Source organism: Moschus berezovskii, chromosome 24, assembly GCF_049115385.1.
Source record: "Moschus berezovskii isolate FMDL1 chromosome 24, NW_MosBer_1.0, whole genome shotgun sequence".
Classification (NCBI taxonomy): domain Eukaryota; kingdom Metazoa; phylum Chordata; class Mammalia; order Artiodactyla; family Moschidae; genus Moschus; species Moschus berezovskii.
The window spans coordinates 44214342-44234384 of NC_142483.1; the positions used below are offsets into that span (position 1 = coordinate 44214342).

Genomic DNA, 20043 nt, shown 5'->3' on the forward strand with positions numbered 1-20043 from the left:
TTAGGCACAAAGACTACAGGATTTTATAACAACTGCATAATACTGAGGTTTGCTGGGATTTTGAAGGTATAACCTAGAGTGAGTTAACTCCTATAGATGCAGACACTCATACTTAACCTACCACCTGAGGAAATTATGGAAAACCGAAGAATATACAGCACCATTCAGTTAACATCAGTGATGACATCATCACCTACCATGTAGCCTCTCTGCACTTGTGAGAATAAGTTAAAAAGGTTAATGAGTTGAAAAGGTTAAGTTTCATTTTAGTGTAGTATGTCCGATACATACAAATGAGTTTTGTTCCGAGAGCACATTGGTGAGTCTTAATTTGTTCATAAGTATAACAAAGTTAGCCTAGGTACCTAACTAACACAACTGACTGTATCGTACTATACTGTAACAGGTTTATAATACTTTTCACAGAAACATTAATAAACATTTTTAATCTCATAATTCAGTACCCTGAAAAGTACAATAATATAGTACAACAGCTGGCATAAAGGGATGGCATCGAGGGAACAGACAAGAGTTACTGACTGGAGGGGGAAGAGGAGGTGGGAGATAGTAGCGCTGAAGGTTATCAGCAACAGGAGATGGAAAGCAAGCTGCAATTTCTCTCATACCTGACCTGGATGGCACAAGTTCTGTTTCCTTGCTGGATTCAATTCTATCTACCCTCTTGAATACCTGATCCAGTGATGTCTGAGTAGTAGCTCTTTTTTCTCATCAGAGATGACACAATAGCATTGGATTGCATTAACAGTTGCTGCAACCTCTCTGTACTGTTCTACGTTTGGATCCTGTGTCTCAAAAAGTAACAGTGCCTCCTCAAAGAAAACCCCTACATCGTGACAATGTAAACGAGACATGTGAATTAACTTACATGACTGGAGAGAAAGTTTGCAACTTGAAGGTTCATATGTAAGGGACTTAACTGTATTACGAAAACAGTTTTGACCCTGAAGACCTCCATATACTTAGGCAACAGGGATACAGCCATAAACAAGCAAAGTCATGCCCTGAAGGAGCAAGCTAAAGAAGTATGGGGAAAACACCCCAACTAATAATCATAATTGTGAGAAATGCTATGACAGTATTCAGTTGAGGAACCCAATATACTGGAGTTAAGGCATCATGGGAGGCTTCCTTGAGAAAGCAATGTGTTGGGACTATTCTTTTCAGTGACTGACATTTAGCTAGTCCAAGTTTTTGTCTTTCCATCTTGACTGCTAGCACTGTATATAAGACATCATCATTTCCTGTTTGGACTACTATAAAAGAACCGAAGTGGTCTCTCTGCCTTGTCAACCCTACAGCCTATCCTGTATGTGCACCTAGATTAAATTTTCTAAAAGACTGTTTCCATCAGAAAAGACAGTACCCTAAATTGGTAATAACAGCTAAGCAAATCAGACCAGAGTTTGGATCCCTGGCCCTTAATACATTGCTATGTGTATAGGAAAGTTGTTCAATCTCACAGCTTTAGTTTCCTACTCAGTTCGATGAGGTTTTATGTATCAGAACCACACTAATACACTGGCAGAATTCGGCATACTATCCAGTACACAGCTGGAACTCACTGCTTATTATAGTAAAACATCTGGGATGAGATTTTGACCAAAGGTCAGTAAAAAGAAACCAAGTCTGTAAAGAGTGTTGACTGAACTGACCAGAATCCATTCACTAGACATGCTTAGTTAGCTGGTAAAATAACTAGTTCTATAAATGTATCTGAAAATGTGTTATTGTTGTCAGCAGGAAGAGCCCGGTATAAACAACTTTTTCAAAAACCCAAAAAACTAAAAAACAAAGGGTAATCAAGTACTACTACAAACCAAAGGTCCAAGAAGAAAGCTGGAAAGTATTATTAAACGTAACCAGGATTTTCAGATATAATCAGAGAGGCAGAAAGTCTCTCTAGTCACCAGTAAGGTATAACCCATGATATCATGTATAAGTCAGTAAGTTCAACTCTGGCCTACATAAAATAAATCTGAATATTTTATTCCATGCATTAACAGTTCTCTAATACTCCAGTTTCTCACCCATTCCATCAAGACTCCATGGGGGTTATGAATAAGAAGAAGTCTTCTGGAGTAATACGTCCTCCAATATAAGGTAGTACACTATCCGGTAACTAAATCAACAATTCTCAGTCTGCAATCTAAAGTACCAGACTTCTGGGTACATGACCTAACGATGTGTTCTATAATTAAGGTTGGCCTATGAACTTCGCTGGTGGTCCAGTGTTAAGACTCTGTGCTCCCAATATTTGAATTAAAATCTCACATTCTGCCTAAAACAAACTAGTCTTACCCTCCTGATGCTGATCCCTATCACATTTTGGATTAACAGTTGCAACCATACCTCTTCTGTGCACAAAAAGTGACAGAAACATTTATGTTCAAATTTTATAAATCTTTTTAAAAGTTAAGAGCATTTACAAAACCTTCAATTCTCTCATGCAAGTATGTTTTCATTCTACTCAATTTTTGTTCTAGGAGTATAAGAAATACTGTGGCTCTACTTCAAAAGGAGCTAAGTAGTGGGTTTGTTTAAAAAATTGTAATAAAAGTCTAAGGAAGTCAAGCACAGGAAGAGGCTAAGTGCAAGGGTTTGTACAGGAAACCCTAGGAAGAGCTAAATGGCCAACAAATGTATTCAGAGACCATGAGGCATCAGTTTCCTTTATGAACAGAATATTAGGTAATTTGGGTTAAGTATAATCCTGAAGTTTCTCCGTAAAAGGAGCATTGTTTCTGTGGACTTAAAACTCTTAACTGAAAATCAATGTCACATATAAGTCAATAAAATCAACATTTATTGAGTACTCAGCTCTAGGTTCAGGCACTGGGGAATCAAAAACAAATCCATATACTTGAGGAATGCATGTAGTGGGAAAAAAGACAAAAAAGGAAACTTCTCAAAAAAAAAAAAAATTTACTTGGAATAGTTTAACATTCCTTCTAAAATAAAAACAAAACAATCTGACCTATAAGCTTCTGAAACTATTAAAGACAGGCATACTGCAGTCCCACAGGACTGTATTTATAGTGATTTCCAGCCTACCAACATGGGAAGGATATAAAAGACACAGAATTCTAATGCCCCCCACCAATCTTAACTGAATTCAGAATCTCTGGGTGTGAGACTGGGAGTCTGCATTAAATAGCAAGCCAATTATGTGCACTTATCACATTTTAAGGAAAAAATTTAAGTTAAAAAACTTGCCTTTTAAAGTCCTATTCCTCACGAAACTTCTGTCATCATTATGGTTTAATGAAATACCAATTTCCTAAAATTCATTAGGTATTATTTTTTGAAACTCAAAACGTATCAACACTTGCTTTCTCAACATTGCTCAAGGCAGGTTTATCTTTAGAAATGGTTTTCTGGATTTAGCTGTCAGGAAATGGCAACCTGCTCCAGTATCCTTGCCTGAAAAATCCCATGGACAGCGAAGCCTGGTGGGCTACAGTCTACCGGGTTGCAAAGAGTCAGACATGACTGAGCAACTGAGCACGAGAAGAATACAAACAGGTATTGGGGTTGGCCAAAAAGTTCATTTGGGTTTTTCCATATCATACGGAAAGCCCAGATGAACTTTTTGGTCAACCCAGTATTAAAACCTGCCAACCAACCAACCAATCTGGCAGGAGTTGGGGGTGGGGGGTGGGGGGAACCTAAATGTGCGAGGTTTCTTACTGCTCTGTACGAAGAAAAAATTATCAATGTCCATATAAAGATTGAAGGCAGGAGAAGGGGATGACAGAGGACAAGATGGTTGGATGGCATCACCGACTCAATGGACAAGAGTTTGAGCAAGCTCCCAGAGATGCTGAAGGACAGGGGAGCCTGGTGTGGTGCAGTCCATGGGGCCACAAAGAGTCTGAGTGAGTGAGTGAACGACATTAAGTATTCTGCAATCCACAAATCTGTAGCTAGAGCCTCACTGTCCACAGCAGTAATTTAAATTATATAAAATTTAAAATTCAGTTCCTTAGTCACAACTTCCACATGTCCAGGGCTCAAGAATAATGTATGGTTAGTGGCCATCATATCAGATAGCACACTATAGAACATTTCCATCACTGCAGAATCTTCTACTGGATAGTGCTAATCTAGAACATTAGCAAGCACACAAGTGTTAACAGAGGACAATCTATCAAACCTTATAAAGACATCTACAAGTCACTCACTCCGTTTTATTTAAGGTTGGTTAGCCATCAAGGAATATACTAGGAACTTAGGTACAACACTCAACAAGAAGCTCAGAATAGTTAAGACAATTTAAACAAGCAGTGACAACCACGTGAGAAGTGGCTACGATTCAACCTGCTATGGGACCATGAGAAAGGGGATTTTGGCTTAAAGCGTAGACCACAGAAGGCAAGATCATAGGGGAGATGATATTCGACTTTTAACAGTCTTTATTGGAAGGGTAAGGACTATCAAGGGTAGCATTCCAGGAGGAACCACCCTACAAAACGGTCTGATAATGTTGTTTGGGTGTGTATGTGGAAAACTGTCACAAACAAAAAGGCTGTTAAGATGAGGTTAGTCCACTGAGGGACCTTGTACATCACATTTGTGATGATGGAACTCATCCTGTCAGTAGTTACCAGCCAGTAAAGGAGTTGGATCAGTTACTTCCATGCTGTATCTTTGAGAACAGCTGTCCTGGACACATGAAAGTTATATCAGCAGATACCAGAGACAAGAGATACTAGTTCAGAGAATACCAGCCTTACAGCAACTGAGCTCGGTTACTAACTGATGAACATATCAATGAAAATGGATGAAAGGTATTCTAAGGATATAAAACAGGTGTTGCTGAACCTCACGTCCAATTCTCAGCAAAGCAGTAAAGATCATCTGGACTATGAAGAGGGTAGAATCCCAGCTGAGGTTAAAAAATAAATGAAAATCAAGGTAAAGATTCAAGAATATCCATAAAAGAGGAATAAACGCATTGCTGGGCAAGAGTGAACATTATCAGACCGCTTTGTAGGGTGGTTCCTCCTGGAATGCTACCCTTGATAGTCCTTACCCTTCCAATAAAGACTGTTAAACGTCGAATATCATCTCCCCTATGATCTTGCCTTCTGCGGTCTATGCTTTAAGCCAGAATCCCCTTTCTCATGGTCCCATAGCAGGTTGAATCGTAGCCACTTCTCAGGTGGTTGTCACTGCTTGTTTAAATTGTCTTAACTATTCTGAGGTTAAAAAATTAAATGAAAATCAAGGTAAAGATTCAAGAATATCCATAAAAGAGGAATAAACGCATTGCTGGGCAAGAGTGAAGCCTATGCTCGAGCTGGGTAGCCTTAACTGGTGGTGAAACCTCTCTGGTTTCATGACTCACCGGGATACCAAAAACAGAGGAGAAAGCCAATGGTATGACGGGGACAGGATGAGCAAGTGTAACAAACAGAAAATGGGCTGAAAGTATGAGTGAGAGTTGCCAAAAGGCCTGACTCGGAGAATGCAAGGGTGGGGAATTAAATTTTTAAGATCTAATCTAAGATGCTCTGTTTTGGCGGTGTAGCAACAGTCTCAAGAGATCATGCCTTTAACCTGTTTCTCAGCTGTCTTAAATGGGGAGGGTATAAAACTCAGGAGATCAAGCTTTTAACCTATCTCTCAATCTCCTGGAAAAAATGCAACAAAAGGATGTTAAGAAGTAGTAACACGCAGTCTAGCTGCATAAAATCAGTCCCAGGTGTTGCCTGGACTTCATTTCACTCCACCACCCCTATTATAATTATTTTGTGACACAAACTCAAGTCTGTGGGAAGATAAATTGGGTTCGTCCTCTAAATCCTATACCTGCTCGATCCCTGGCAGGACAACGCCCAGGAATAAGGTTAAGCCTGGGCAAAAGAATCCCGCCCATAATCGAGGAGAGACTCGACTTGGAGGCGATGACGAGATCGCGGGGGAGGGAGGGATTCTTCTAGGCCCAGGGCGGTCCTTAGGAGACAGAAGGCAGCAGAGAACTCCCATAAAGGTATTGCAGCACTCCCCTCCCCCTGCTGAGAAGGGTGCGGCCTTCTCTCCGCCTCCTCCACTGCAGCCACCTCAGGATTGCAGCTCGCGCCGATTTTTGGAGAACATGCACCTCCCACCCACAGACGAGCGGCACCGACCCCCACTCCTCCCTCCAGCCCCACGGGTCCAGGAGCAGGTCGGGCTAGTCTTGTCCTTCAGGCAGCGGGCGCCCAGGGCGGAGCCGCAACCGCCACCACCCAGAATCCTCGGCCCGGCAGCCCGCCCCCACCTCCAGCGCGCGCTTCCTGCCACGTTGCGCAGGGGCGCGCGGCCAGACACTGCGGCGCTCGGCCTCGGGGAGGACCGTACCAACGACCGCCTCCCCGCCGACCCGCGCAGTGGTTTCGCTCATTTGGGACCCGAGCCAATAACAAGGGGCCGTTCCCTGGGCTTCAGCAGCCAATCAGATGCCGAAGCCAAACAGGCGGCGGGTAAACCAACTCCCCCGAAGGAAGGGGAGGGTGGCAGGACGCCCGCGCTAAGCCACTTTCACTGACCCTCCCCACCACCCCCGACTCCTACCTCCCTGTGGGAGGCCGACCGCGCCTGCCCGTCCAAGTCTCTCTCCACCCTACCTAAGCACCCACCCAGGGGGCAATGCGAGAGTCCCTAGGCGGCTGCGCACTCCCAGGGCTGTAACTGACAGGCGCTTTACTCCAACCAAAACACGCCATTTGTGTTTTCACACACGGCGGGAGGAGCAGCAACCAATCAGTGACAAGATAAGAGCCGGAAGCGCTCCTCCCTCCGCAGGAGCAATGGCTCCGTCCGGATTCGAGCCTTTTCCGCTCCCTTCTCCCTCCCCCTTCGGTTGCCGCAAGGCGGGCCGCACTCCCGCCTGCCTCTGACCACCTCTTTCCCTTTCAGCGTAATAAACGCTACGCTCCCGTCTTCCCGGCGGGGAAGGCGACCCCCAGCTACCGGCCAGACGACCTCAGCCACCCATCCCCCCACCAATCCGCCGGACCCCCCTCCCACCAGAGTTCCGCTCCCCTACCTAGCCGAGGCTCTCTGAGGAGCCGGAGCCCCAGAGCACAGCCTCTTCTCTAGGTGGCCCCGGCGGCTTCCGCTGATTGGCAGCGAGTTGGCCAATGGGTGCGGGGCGGTGGGCGGAGGGGCCAATGGCGCGGCGGGAGGGGGCGTGTCCCGGGTGCCCCTGGCGCCGGCGCTGGGAATCCCCGTGCGGTCAGTGGCGTTTCCGCTCGGGCAGCGGGCTGAGTGAGCTGCTACCGCCGCCGCCGCCGCCGCCGGGGGAGGGGCGGCCGCCGCCCGCCTGCGCTCAGAGACTCACGCAGCCCCAGTCCCGCCAGTCCGCCAACACTGTAGTGCCGGCCCCCCCTCCTTCCCTGGCCCTTCCCCCTCCCCGCCTTTGGCTCGCTCCGCCTTTCTGCCCCCCACCCCCACCTCACGGGCACGGGCCATTCCCGGCCAGGAAACGCCGTGGCGCCGCGTTGGGCCTAACTCGAGTCCTGCTACCTCCCGGGAGTGCCGTGCGCCGCAGCCCGGGCCCAGGCCTGGGACAAGGTAAGGGTCCAACAGAAAAGAGAGACCTACCCTCACTACCGGGCCCCGGGGGAGGGAAGGGTCACCTCCTCCGTCTCCCCGCGCTTGCTCTCGGGACGTGGGCCTGGCCCTCCCCAGGCTCTCAGTAGGAGGATGCTGCCCCTTCTCATCCCCCTCGCCGCCCCCCACACACCGTTGCACCCCTTTCCCAGGCGGAGAGGCTCCATCCGTAATCTCGTCGACCCCACTACCCTTTTCACGTCTTTCCTGGGTCAGGACGCTTCCCCTCCCCCCACGCCTCTTCACCCCTTTTCCTGGGAACTGCCTACTCCACGTTTACCTTTTACTTGACGATAGGCCTCTCGCTGCTCTCCTCAAAATACACAGGCACACTTTTTCCCCCTCCCCAAACCCCCACCCCCGTTCCCGAGGCCTTGTGACAAGTCTGATCCCTCTGGGGGGGCTTCGATCTCCCCACCCCACCCCCGAATGTTCCTGGACGCCTTCCCTCTCGTCCTGGGGTCCCCGTCGCAGATGATTGCTTCGTTTCCCACACTAAGAACATTACCTTCGCCACCCCCACCTCACATTCTTGGGCTCTCAGTGGCGTAAGCCCCAGTATATCTGAGATGGCCTCACTGAATTTGTAGGGTTCTAACTTGGAGTTGAGCCAGATTGTGTCGTTTTCCCTGCCTTGGGCGTGGAGAGCGATCATTTGCGAACGTCTTTAAAGGCAGAAAAATGTAGCCATTATGAATTCTCTTTTCCTCTGCGTGGAAGCCAGGGATGCGAAGTGAATGGTGGTGAGAAAAAGCCCTGGTTTTTAAGTAGGTGAATCGCGTGAGAGGGAAAGTTTCTGTTGGGGAAGCCCCTTGTATGCTAATTTATTCTACAGAGCTCCTTTGCACGTCTCACTTCTTGGGAATAACTGGTCTTTCCTTTGGATACTGATGCTGCAGCCAGCTCTGCTGGTCTGGGTCAGGGGTGCGTGTATGACCTGCATTTTCTGCTTTCTCATGTTACTTGTGCAGTGTGTTCACCACTAACTCATTTCTTGCCCAAACCTCTGGGTTGCATTGGGCTTTGTCTATACTTAGTTTATTTTTCCAGTTTTCCCCGTTCTCATAGTACTAAAAGAATCCCCAGGTCCTCTGCAAATTTCCTTTATCACTTGATGAAACGAGTTGCATTTAAATGGCATATTTATGACCAAGGTCATATTAACATTTTTGTTGGGCAGATGTTACATATTACGTAGCAGTACTGTGATTAGGGTGGATCCAGCTGAGTTGCGTGTTCTGAGCTTTTCAAGAGAATGTGTACCCCCTATTTGGGAAATTTTCTTAATTAGTTTTATATCAATGTTTGTAGGTCACTCTGAGAGGAAAATTATAAGTGGTAATTTGAGGTGTGGAATCTGAGCTAGTAAACCTCACCTTTTCAGAGGTTTCTGGGCCTGTTGGAGCACAGGAAATTTTTTTATTAGATTTCTACAGGTTTTTTCAGGAGGATCATTAGTTTTCTTCTATAGCCAAAAATTCTGGCTCGTTATGGAATTAGAATCTTTAAGGTTTACTCAGGATGTCACTATGTAGAAAAATGATTATGTCCTTTGGTAGGACACAACACAAGCTTCTGTCTTTAACTGCAAATTTAAATTTGACTGTAAAGAGAATGTTTAGCAAATTAGCCTTTTAAAGACTAAAGGTTAATCTTCACTCCTAAATTGGTGCCTTATTAAGTGTATATTTGGAATTTGGTAAATGTTGATTTTCTAATAAAAAGCCACAGTTAAAACTAAAAGGGTGACCTTAGGATTGTTTCTTTCTAAAGGCATAATTCCAGCCCTTCTGGCATGGAGCACTGGTCCCAAAAAAAAAAAAAGAATGTGTAAGGAGTGGGGGTGGGGTAAAAGAAGGTTGTTCCTTTGGGTTGGATCACAGGGGTGAGTATACAAGGCAGCAGCAGCTGCTGGCTCTGGAGCTCTGGTTGCTACGTGAGAAGCTTGAGTAGTGCTGGCTGCTGTCTCCAGGGAAGGACAGCAGTGCAGCGTCCATTAATGCTGTTGGCTGCAGGGAGCTGCACTTAGGCAATGGCTGCTTCAGGGCTAAGACGGAAACCTTGCTTTCCTGGGAATTTTCACTGCTGAGCTGGTTTGCATTTTATTGGTGGAGATATGAGAATTAGCAATTCATAACCTTCTACCCATTTATGGATATCAGCATTTGGAAACTGGATCGTAGTTAAAGACTTTTATGTTTGGTTTTTGTGGCAGATTTTTGGTTTTAATCTGAGGATTTTGCTTGAATAGGACCAGAAGTTCCATTTGAGTTTTAATTTTTCAATCCTTTTAAAACCAAGGTAATAAGAATTTAAGGATCTTCCTGAGAACCAGAATGGGGAGAATATCAGTTGATTTTTCTGCAGCTGGCATGTTTTCCTCCATCTTTTTAATCATTAAATCAATTTTAATACTTTATTTGTACGTCTTCTTCCTTCCAGTTGTTAGACTATATTTACCTTATTGAACAGATGTTTTGCTAAACATTTTACTGTATTTGGAGTCTTAAACTCTAAAAACAACTGCCTTTTGCAGAATGATTTCTATATATAAATATCAAGTATTTTCTTATTTTCTGTGTTAGTAAGTAATAGATTTCTCCAAATTAGATTATTTCTTTAGAATTTGACCTGTGATATTGATTAATTATGTGTTGAGTATAGTTGTCTAAGATTACAAGGATGTATATGTTTGACAGTGATCCATTTGAAATATGACAGACTAGAAGGAATACTCAGAAATTGAATAAATCTAGTATACAGGGTACTTGAGATGATAGCCTCTAGGCCCCTTATGTAGTCCTTCTTCTTCCACGGTTCCAACAGTTTAGGAAGATCTCTGATTAAGCAGAACAGTTTGTTGAGTATGGAAGTACCTGAAGGAGAATCACCAGCCCGATATACCATCAGTTACATCTAATACTTGAACAGATGCCCGTTATTGTCTCCCCCTGAGAGTCATGCATCCTGTATATTTTTTTTTCCTTCAGAATTTTAGTATGTTCAGTTTTGTGTAAATGAACCCAGTCATCTATAATGTGTAGTATGACTCTGGCGTTTGTGGCGGGAACCAGAAGGAATGGAAATGAGTTTTGTCATTCACAAGTGTTGCTTGCACTGTCTTTCAGTGTTGCAAGGGGACTAATGAAACAGAACCTTTAATGGATAACATTTTAGGGGGTTCTGATTCTTATTACTATCACATATAAAAGATGCCATATCAGATAAGTATGGTGTCACTCACACTGGCTGTTTAACATAGATACAAATGTCCTTAAGTTATTATATAATATGAAAGCTACCTTATAAAATAACTTTTAACTTGTATTTCCTGTTTGGAATCCCTTTGAGATCTTAATGTAAGATCATTTCCTTAAGAGCATAGAGGGCCTTTTCATAGAATTTATTTAACCAGCTTGTTTGAAATTTTTACTGTCTTCTGATGGTGTTTTGTGTCCAGAAATATACATACTTTTTGGACTTAGTTTGGCCTTTCTGGAGGAGGATAGCCACTTCATTTTTTCCCTTTGGACAAGGAAATAATACTGTTCGAAATGCAGATGTGCAGACAACCACTTTTAGTTTATCCTCTTCATATTCAAGTAGTTTATGAAATATTGGGCAAAAGCTAATGGCAGTCAGTGATCGTTGGATACATCTTACCAGTGAAAAAGTGGATCATGAATAAAATAAAGTTTTCCTATTTTTTGTTATTTAGGACAAATGAAACTTCGACTCTGCAAAATTGTGAGATAATATATATTTAGTAATACAACTGGTGGTTATTTGTAAAAAGAAAAAAATTCTTTCAGTCACTCCTCAAGGTATAATATACCTATGATAAATAGCGATTGACACCATTCCTTGCTGCCAAAAATTCCAAAGTATGTGATGAAATGGCATTTTTAACCTTTTTCTTGATGCAGTGACTTCTCTTCTGGTGAAGATTCAGGGTAGTTCATGAGAGAATATTGATAGAATATCATTTCTTTAATTTCTCAGTACATATTTTGTTTAATCAGTTAGTCTTATGAAAAATGTTCTGTTGTATATTCATGTTGAATTGAGTAGATACCCCATAACATGGTGAGGGGGGCAGTGTGTTGGAAAGCATTGCTTTAGAGAATTCTTATTCTATTAAACTCCTAACACTTAGGAAAAGAAGTATGAGAGAGAAAAGGAACAATGAAGCAGAATCTCTATCTACTTTATATCCTCTCACCAGGCAAGGAATTTGTAATCCCATCCTGCCTCACTCAGTTTTTCCATCATATTGATTTTGTTTGCTGAATACCTCAGGGAGAGATGTAAGGGTCACTTTAAGTATCTTTGACATAAAGACAGGGATAAGGAATTTTCTGCTTATTGGAATAATGTCTTAGTATTTTTAAAACACTAAGATTATGGATGTTTTTATCTGATATATATGACTGCATTGGATCTGACCAATATCTGTGCTCCTCTGTCTTCCCTTGAAGTATGAACATTCTCAAGAGTATTGATGGCAGATTGAAGTAATAATCATTTCCTTAGCCGTGTTAGTCATGTATATACACCTAGAGCTGAGGATACTCCTTGGCCTGTGTTATGAATCACAGAAAAAGCAGTAGATGTGGGACTTTACTCAGAATGTTTCTGTCTGGGGAGTCAAGTTTCTGATGTGCTACCTAGTTGAGGGAAAATGCAGAATTCCTTGCTGTGCTGTTTGAAAGATAGATGGAAGGATGGGAGGAGCCAGAGATGCCTGCAGCAGGACTTGGTCTCAGTAGAAAAGGAAGATTTTTGTTTCAAATTGCCAGCTGCTTATGGCAAACTGACTCGCTTATTATGCCTGTAGTTGGCCTGTCAATATGGCCAAACAGCTAGATAAGTGCAGGGCAGGACAAAGGGCTCTTTGCACAGCAGGGAGGCAGTGTTGGTGGGGGAGGGGCAGGAGGTAGGAAAGGCAGGAGGAAGAGGAGGAGGTTCTTTTCCCTGGGAGATTATTCAGTTTGGCATACAGTTAAAGAAAACATTTATAGTTCCTACGCAAGCGTTGAATTTGTGCCAACCATATAATGGTAACCCCAAATTTAGTATATCCCTGAGTATCTGGTAGGAACCCATCCCCTCCTCCAAGGAAAAATGAAATGTTAAAGCTTTGTATAGATTAAAAAAATAAATCCCCGTGCTCCACCCCCTAAATACAAATCACCTCCCCAGTAGACCAGTTCTAGAGCATCTGACTGTTGAATTCGCATTTAAAAATAGAAAGAATATTGTATCTGAATAAAACCTTTATATTTCAGTATATACATTGTCCATATTTGATTGTTGGATTAGATCAGAATAGTAGAATGATTTGTTACCCTTTGTAAAATAGTTACATAGTGTTAGCTACAATTTTATATCAGTATTATGAAGAGCACCCTTCAGCATTCAAGTGTTGGGTTGCCATCATGTAAAATGTTAACTAAAGAAAGGCTGCTTATTATTTCAGTCTCATCTCTACTTCCTGGACAACCTGATATTCCCTGGAGATTACCCCACCTCCCTTTTAGGTTAGGCACAACCTTGTTTGATACGTAAGTGCTCAGCTCCCAGCTGCAAGTAGGGTGGTTGCATCTAGCTTATTAGAATTAATATGAATCACGGAGTTGGAAGAGATCTGACATTATTCCTTTAATGCAAAATCATAATGAAATACATCAAAGTTTGTGTAAGTTTGCATTAAAACGTTAAAAGGATCAATGTCCTGAACAGTATTTATAGTTACTTTTAAAATGTTGAACAGTGCATGTGTGCCTGTTCTTTTTGTTTGGTTGGGTTTTTTGTGTCAGTTGTTTTTAAAAAACCAAAATATTGAATTGCACTTGCAGACAAGTTAGAAAGCAATTATTTTGATTGCAAAAGGATTCCTACATTTTAAAAAATGTATGCTGAGATTCTTTTAAATGCTTAATATATTTTCTGAGAATTTGATTTTTAGATATAATTGATTTGAACTCAGTTTTCTTAGAGTACATCTGTTGCTTGAATTGAGATACCACCTGCATTGCAATGTTATTAAACCAGCCTTAGAGTTTTCCCTTATATCCAGACTGCAGGCGATAACAAAGGAAACTGGAGTGTTAATTTTTTTTCCTTACGGATTCAGAGCTTGTGGCTGTTAGCAAAGAAGAGGTGTTTTAACTCAATAGAATAATAAAAAATGCCTTTAATGCACATTGTAATAGTAAGCAAGCCTGACCCAAGTTTTTTGTCTTCTCCTTTAGTAAAAGAAATATAAATCTGTTACCCACTTAACATTATATTTTTATGCACAGTGGTCTCGGCAGTAATGATATATTTTGACCTGAAAAAGGAAATTTGAGTGACTAATTATTGCCATTAGACTTATTTTTCATGAAATAGTAACAACATTAACATGAGATTTAGTGGGCTGTATTTTATATTATTATAGAAATTTAGGGCAGTCATTTTTTCTCTTTAAAGTTCATTCACATTGATTATTTTTGTAGATTTGTGTGACTAAAATAGAAGCCGTTTAGTTCAAACCCTGGCCTGCATTTCAGACAGTTTTCTCTACATGTCCTGAGACTGACGTTGCCAGCACCAGGGTAGACATCCTTTGTGCATATACATGTGCGTGTACACACACACAGGCATGTGCCCACCACTCTTCAAGTAATTAGAAGTCTCGTCGTCCTGGCTCCTAGTACTATTACCTGAATCTTGCCAAGGTTCCTAAAAAGTTCCTGGCAAAAGTGGGGAGGGGGCATGATTTGATCCCACAGGTTTTGATAACTATTTGGCTCCCCAAAAAGCTCATCTCATTTGCGCTAAGACGTAGCCAGCAGTAGGCTAGAATGGAGGTAAAACGCAGCACTGTACCTCATCTTGTCTGTGCAGCTGCTCCACCTTATTTCCTGCTATTATCCCACAATGCCTCTCCCAAACAAAAAAAATAAAATAGGACAAAGGCGAAAAATTGGGTTGGCAAATATGATTTTTATTATGATTAGATTGTGGGCTTGTTTTTTATGTACTTAAATACAAAGCTTATTTGTCCTATTCTCAAACAATTCTCAAAAGTCCATAGCAAAAGAGATTTTATAACTGAAATATTTTTTATTCTCCTTCTTGATAAACCATTTCAATTCTTAGCCTTCCAGGGGAAAAAAAATGTTTTTAAGCATACTCGTTTTCCATTGGTTGGTAACACAGTCACTATTAGCACCAGATGCCACCATATTAGCTTGAAGAAAGAAAATAATTTCTTCTGTAGATAATATTTGCAATTTGAATTGGGAATTACTAACTTGTATAACTCAGATTTATGATAAAAATAAGGTTAAAAAAATCAAACCTTGATTAATCTTTACCCCTTTACCTTAGTGGAAGTGGAATTGTTTGAATATAGATTTTTTTCATCCTTCGGAGCTCTTTCTTCAAGCTGCTAATTTATGTTCTTCAAGCCTTGTTTCTTCCGTACCATACCCCCAATAAGAAATTTTATTGTTTTCTGATGGTGAAATTTTCTCATCCCTAGTCCTGAAATGTGAAGACTCAAATAAAACCTAGTAATCTAATAAGGCATGTGCACTGCTGAATATAGTAAGAGGATTATTTCATAATTCTTAGAAATTATGATCTAGGTAGAATGTTCCAGTATAGTGTTAGCATGTTTAATAATGTTGACTTGTTAATTTTGGTGTATGTCCATATGGATCTCCTTGTTTTATATTTGTACCCAATGTTTGTCATTTTGTTTAAGGTTGTTTTCTTTTTTTTGTCCCCCTGTCTTTGTGGGATTTTTTAATTTCTATCCTGTTATGATCTTTGCCCTGTGTTGAAAAATTCTATTTCCTTCCACCAACCTCTGTGTATTCCTCAATACATACATTTGTTTTCTGTCACAGCTCTGCAAAGGTGGATGATCTGCAGTTAATAATCAATTGTTCAGGCATTCTTGATATCAAAGGAAGGTGTTTTTTTTATGAGGAATAACCTGGACAGGCCTGTTGGCAGTTAGTTACTCTGCTTTTATGTTATATTTTCCTTCATTGATGTAGGCTGTTGAAAACTGACTTATTTTATAAGAGAAACCAGATAGAAACAGAAGAGCCACAGTTACATAAGGTTATTTAAAAAACAAATGTTTAATATGATAACATTGGGATAGAATCTAAAAGGCACTTTTGAAAAAAAACCTATATTTTAGTTCTAAAAACAAAGGCGTTTAATCACCTAAAGTAAAATAAAGAGAAAGACTTTTGAGGTACTGTGATTGATTGCATGCTGAACATTAGATTGCCTGCTGTAGCGTTAGATTGTTGGATGACATAAACTTTTATTTTCCTGATTTCTGTGGTGCAGTCTACTGTAGCCATGCAAGTTAAATGTCTTTATGCCCACAGTCTAGAAAATATAAGGTGAAATGACTTTAAGAAAACAACAATAACAGAAAGCAGGTTTGAGGAAATTGCAGAAGTCTAAATTTTTGAAATCCATTTTTAATTATTTCTGTTCTTAGCAGACAGATTTATTTTATTTATGGCAATTGAAACTTTACTGTTATAACTTAGTAATAGAACAGAATAAAAGGTTGAAGTCATGTCAGTGCACATTTTAGGATGGGGCTAAATTATAGGGCTCTGTGGTAAAGAATTTGCCTTTCAAGCAGAAGATGCAGGTTCAGTCCCTGGAGAAAGAAATGGCATCCCACTCCAGTATTCCTTGGGAAACCCCATGGACAGAGGAGCTTGGCAGGCTAAGCATGGCATGGGGTCGCAAAGAGTCAGACTACTTAGCAACTAAACAACAACAACAAATTGTACCAAATTGTTGCATATTTTCATATTTAAACTACTTTCATTGGAAAAATTTACCAAATATTTTTAAAACTGATTAAATGGGATAAAGTGTTTAAAACTTAACAGGTACTCATTTCTTGGTGGCATATATTATATAAGCAATAGTAAAACCAGATATTTGCTAAAGATTCTTTTTTAAAAAAATTATGCCAACATCCTGTATGAAACTCTGCAGTTCCTGTAGCCATACCGTGCTTTAGATTGAATAGGTGATAATAATGCCAGTGCCCTTTGGAGCCTAGGCTGGATGAAATGTTTTTGCTTTTTCTTCCTTCAGTTCAGTTCAGTCACTCAGTCGTGTCCGACTCTGCGACCCCATGAATCACAGCACGCCAGGCCTCCCTGTCCATCACCAACTCCCAGAGTTCACTCAAACTCACGTCCATCGAGTCGGTGATGCCATCCAGCCATCTCATTCTCTGTCGTCCCCATCTCCTCCCACCCCCAATCCCTCCCAGCCTCAGACTCTTTTCCAGTGAGTCAACTCATCGCATGAGGTGGCCAAAGTATTGGAGTTTCAGCTTTAGCATCAGTCCTTCCAATGAACACCCAGGACTGATCTCCTTTAGAATGGACTGGTTGAATCTCCTTGCAGTCCAAGGGACTCTCAAGAGTCTTCTCCAGCACCACAGTTCAAAAGCATCAATTCTTCCTTACTTTACCCTTAAGATTTGAAGTGTTGCTACGCATAAGGTATCAGTTCATAAATTGAGTAGGAGGCTGATTAGGTCTTGTGTGGAGGAGGTCCATGGGAAGACATGTATTTTTAGAAAAGCAAGGCTTTACTCTCATAGTTTATCATGCACAGTTGGTATGAAAAGGAATGGCTGGACGTTTGTAGAAAGTACTAAGCAACAAGAGGAGAAGTAAACATATCTCACTTTATAATACAACTGTGCCAGGCAAGAAGGATGAAACATTTTTTTGTATAGAATACCTTAGCTTTTCTGAACTCTGTAATACTAGGAATATGGTTCTTTGGAAGATAGTTAACCCAGAGGATTGAGTTGAATATCTACTGTGAAAAATAATTTTTTTAATTTAATCTTTTATGGATAGAGTGACCGTATGTCTTGGTTTCCCTGGGACACTCCTGATTTATGTCTCCCAAGTAATTAGTAATGGTATATACCCTTTTCACTCTCAAAAATGTCCCGGTTTGGGCCATAAATTATATCCTCGCCCCAATTATAGAGGATTGTGGGAACTTTTTGTCACTCTGTAGCAATGCAATTTTTTTTAGAGCTCTTCTGATTGTCTTCTTTGCTAGGATTTTTCTGTTTGCTTTTCTGAACCCTCAGTTCAGTTGGTAAAGAATCCGCCTGCATTGCAGGAGATCCCAGTTGCTAGGTTGGGAAGATCCGCTGGAGGAGGGATAGGCTGCCCACTCCAGTATTCTTGGGCTTCCCTTGTGGGTCAGCTAGTTAAGAATCTGCCTGTGATGCTGGAGACCTGGGTTTGATCCGTGTGTTGGGAAGATCCCTTGGAGAAAGGAAAGGCTACCCACTCCAGTATTCTTGCCTGGAGAATCCCATGGACAGAGGAGCCTGGCAGGCCCCATGGGGTCGCAAGAGTCAGATGTGACATAGTAACTAAAGAGAGAGTTTTAGAATGCCCTTTTTCTTTTTAGTGGTAGTGAGGAAGGGAATAGATACAGATTTAATTTTTTGTTATGAAAAATTCAAAATACAACAAAACAGAGGGGAAATAGAAAAAATGGACTCCCTTTGAATTTTAATGAAAACATTCCGTTTGATCAAGATAAGGTCTGTACACTGCACTTGGTTGATAAGTTTGTCTTTCTAATTTATAGGTTCTCTTTTCCTCATGTTATACACTTAATTAAATTTATCGTTGTGTTGAGTTCTTACTGTTGAGTCTATGTGTTGAATCCCCATATTCTGTGTAAATTAGCAATTAGATCCATTGCAAGTATACTTTATAATAAAGTACTAGGTACTTTCCTTAAGAGTTACATAATGTCTGCTTGTCTGTGTGATGTTAGGGCCCAGAGAGTTTCTGTTTGTATAGTTTCTATTGAGATTTACCATGCTAGAAATCAAAACAGAGTATTTTTTTAATGTTATTAACTAATTTTAGAATAGCAATAACAAATCCTGCTGATGTATGTAACATGATTATGAAAAATAACTTTCCAGGTTTTTTTAATGGTATTAACATTTAACAAATATCTTTGGTGATAGACGACAACTGCTTTCTTGTAGTTACTTCTGCATTTAATTTGTTGTGATAAATTGTTTTGGTTGAAGAAAATCTGGCCTCCCACAGATACATAGTTGAAAAGAAAAAGCCTTTACTTGCTCATTGAAAGAATCTAAGAACTTCAGAAGTTCTCAGACCACACGTCCAGAAGAACAGGCTTAGATTCTGTCACTGCTTAATTTGTTTTCTGTAATACCCTCGTTAATTATGTGGGTCCCCTAAGATAGCAATTTGAATAGGAAAGGCAAAATCATTGCTTGCTTTTCCCCCCTTACTTCCTAGTTTTCAGGATAATGGTTTGGTAACTTAGCAACCTCTAGAATTGAGAGTCATTATTACTGTGTACTTAGGATTTTATACCTGTTTGATATGTTTCAGTCTCTTTCGGTCATTAATGTTGACATTTAAAAATTGTCCCACATTTGGCTGTTAGCTCCAAGAAAAGCCTTTTTACTCCTTATCAGTTGTTTCCTGACTTGCATTGATTGATTGGTTGCTTTCTAGTGTGACAAGATGTTCCCGGATCATTTTGTCTATTTCCTGCTCCAAACCTGGACTTAACTCATTTCTTCAAAACTGATTTCTTTTAGTGAGAAATGGTATTTAGAGACCACGGTTTGGGTGTTAGAAGTGCTTGGTGCTCTTGGGTTGGACCTTCTTTCTAGACCGTTTCTGTGGATAGAACTAAAAAATGGTTTCATCCTTTCCTCTTTTTTTCCTTTTCCAAAATACCAGTTGTTGATATTATGTGGCAGCCTGGATGAGAAGGGGTTTTGGGGGAGAATGGATACAGGCATATGTATGACTGAGTCCTTTCAGTGTTCACCTGAAACTGCAACATTGTTAATTGGCTTTACCCCGATACAAAGTAAAAAGTTTATAAAAAATAAAATATCAGTTGTTGATGTTTGATAATTTTCATTTTGAATTTAGTGCTCCATGATATTTTTATAAATGTAGTCTTTCCCCATGCCCCAAATCTCAGTTTCCACTAATACGCAATGTAATTATCATGCTTTGTCCCACATACACACACAGCAGTTTTAGAATGGCAGAACAGTGTGATTACTGGAAAGTGAGTTTGTTTGTTTGTTTGTTTTTGCCCTTAGGATATATCTTTCCAGAGATATACAGTCCAGTCAAATTATAGTGGTTTAAAATCACTTGGTATACATCTTTGTGTGGTTATGTCACCAACTTGATAAACAGGTTAATTTGTTGTATTTCACTTTCAGACTTTTCAGGGATTACTTTCTGTTTTATAATTATATAAAATATGGTTTCTAAGTGGAATTTAAAAATCTGAATATAGTCAGAGATCTAGCTTCTAGATTTTTCCCATTGTCTT

At 40.9% G+C, this 20043-nt stretch overlaps 1 protein-coding gene across 20 annotated transcripts in view; it reads left to right on the forward strand.

Moving 5' to 3' along the window:
- Positions 1-7251: 7251 nt before the first annotated feature.
- Positions 7252-20043, forward strand: part of SETD5 (SET domain containing 5) — an 80105-nt gene continuing 67313 nt past the window's right edge. For 10 of the 20 annotated variants that reach the window (XM_055414385.2, XM_055414388.2, XM_055414387.2 and 7 more), the window contains exon 1: positions 7253-7578. The gene's annotated coding sequence lies outside the window, so the exon portion shown is untranslated. Of the gene's footprint in view, positions 7579-20043 lie in introns of all 20 variants that reach the window. The other 10 variants (XR_008684242.2, XM_055414383.2, XM_088831682.1 and 7 more) reach the window with 2 other exon arrangements.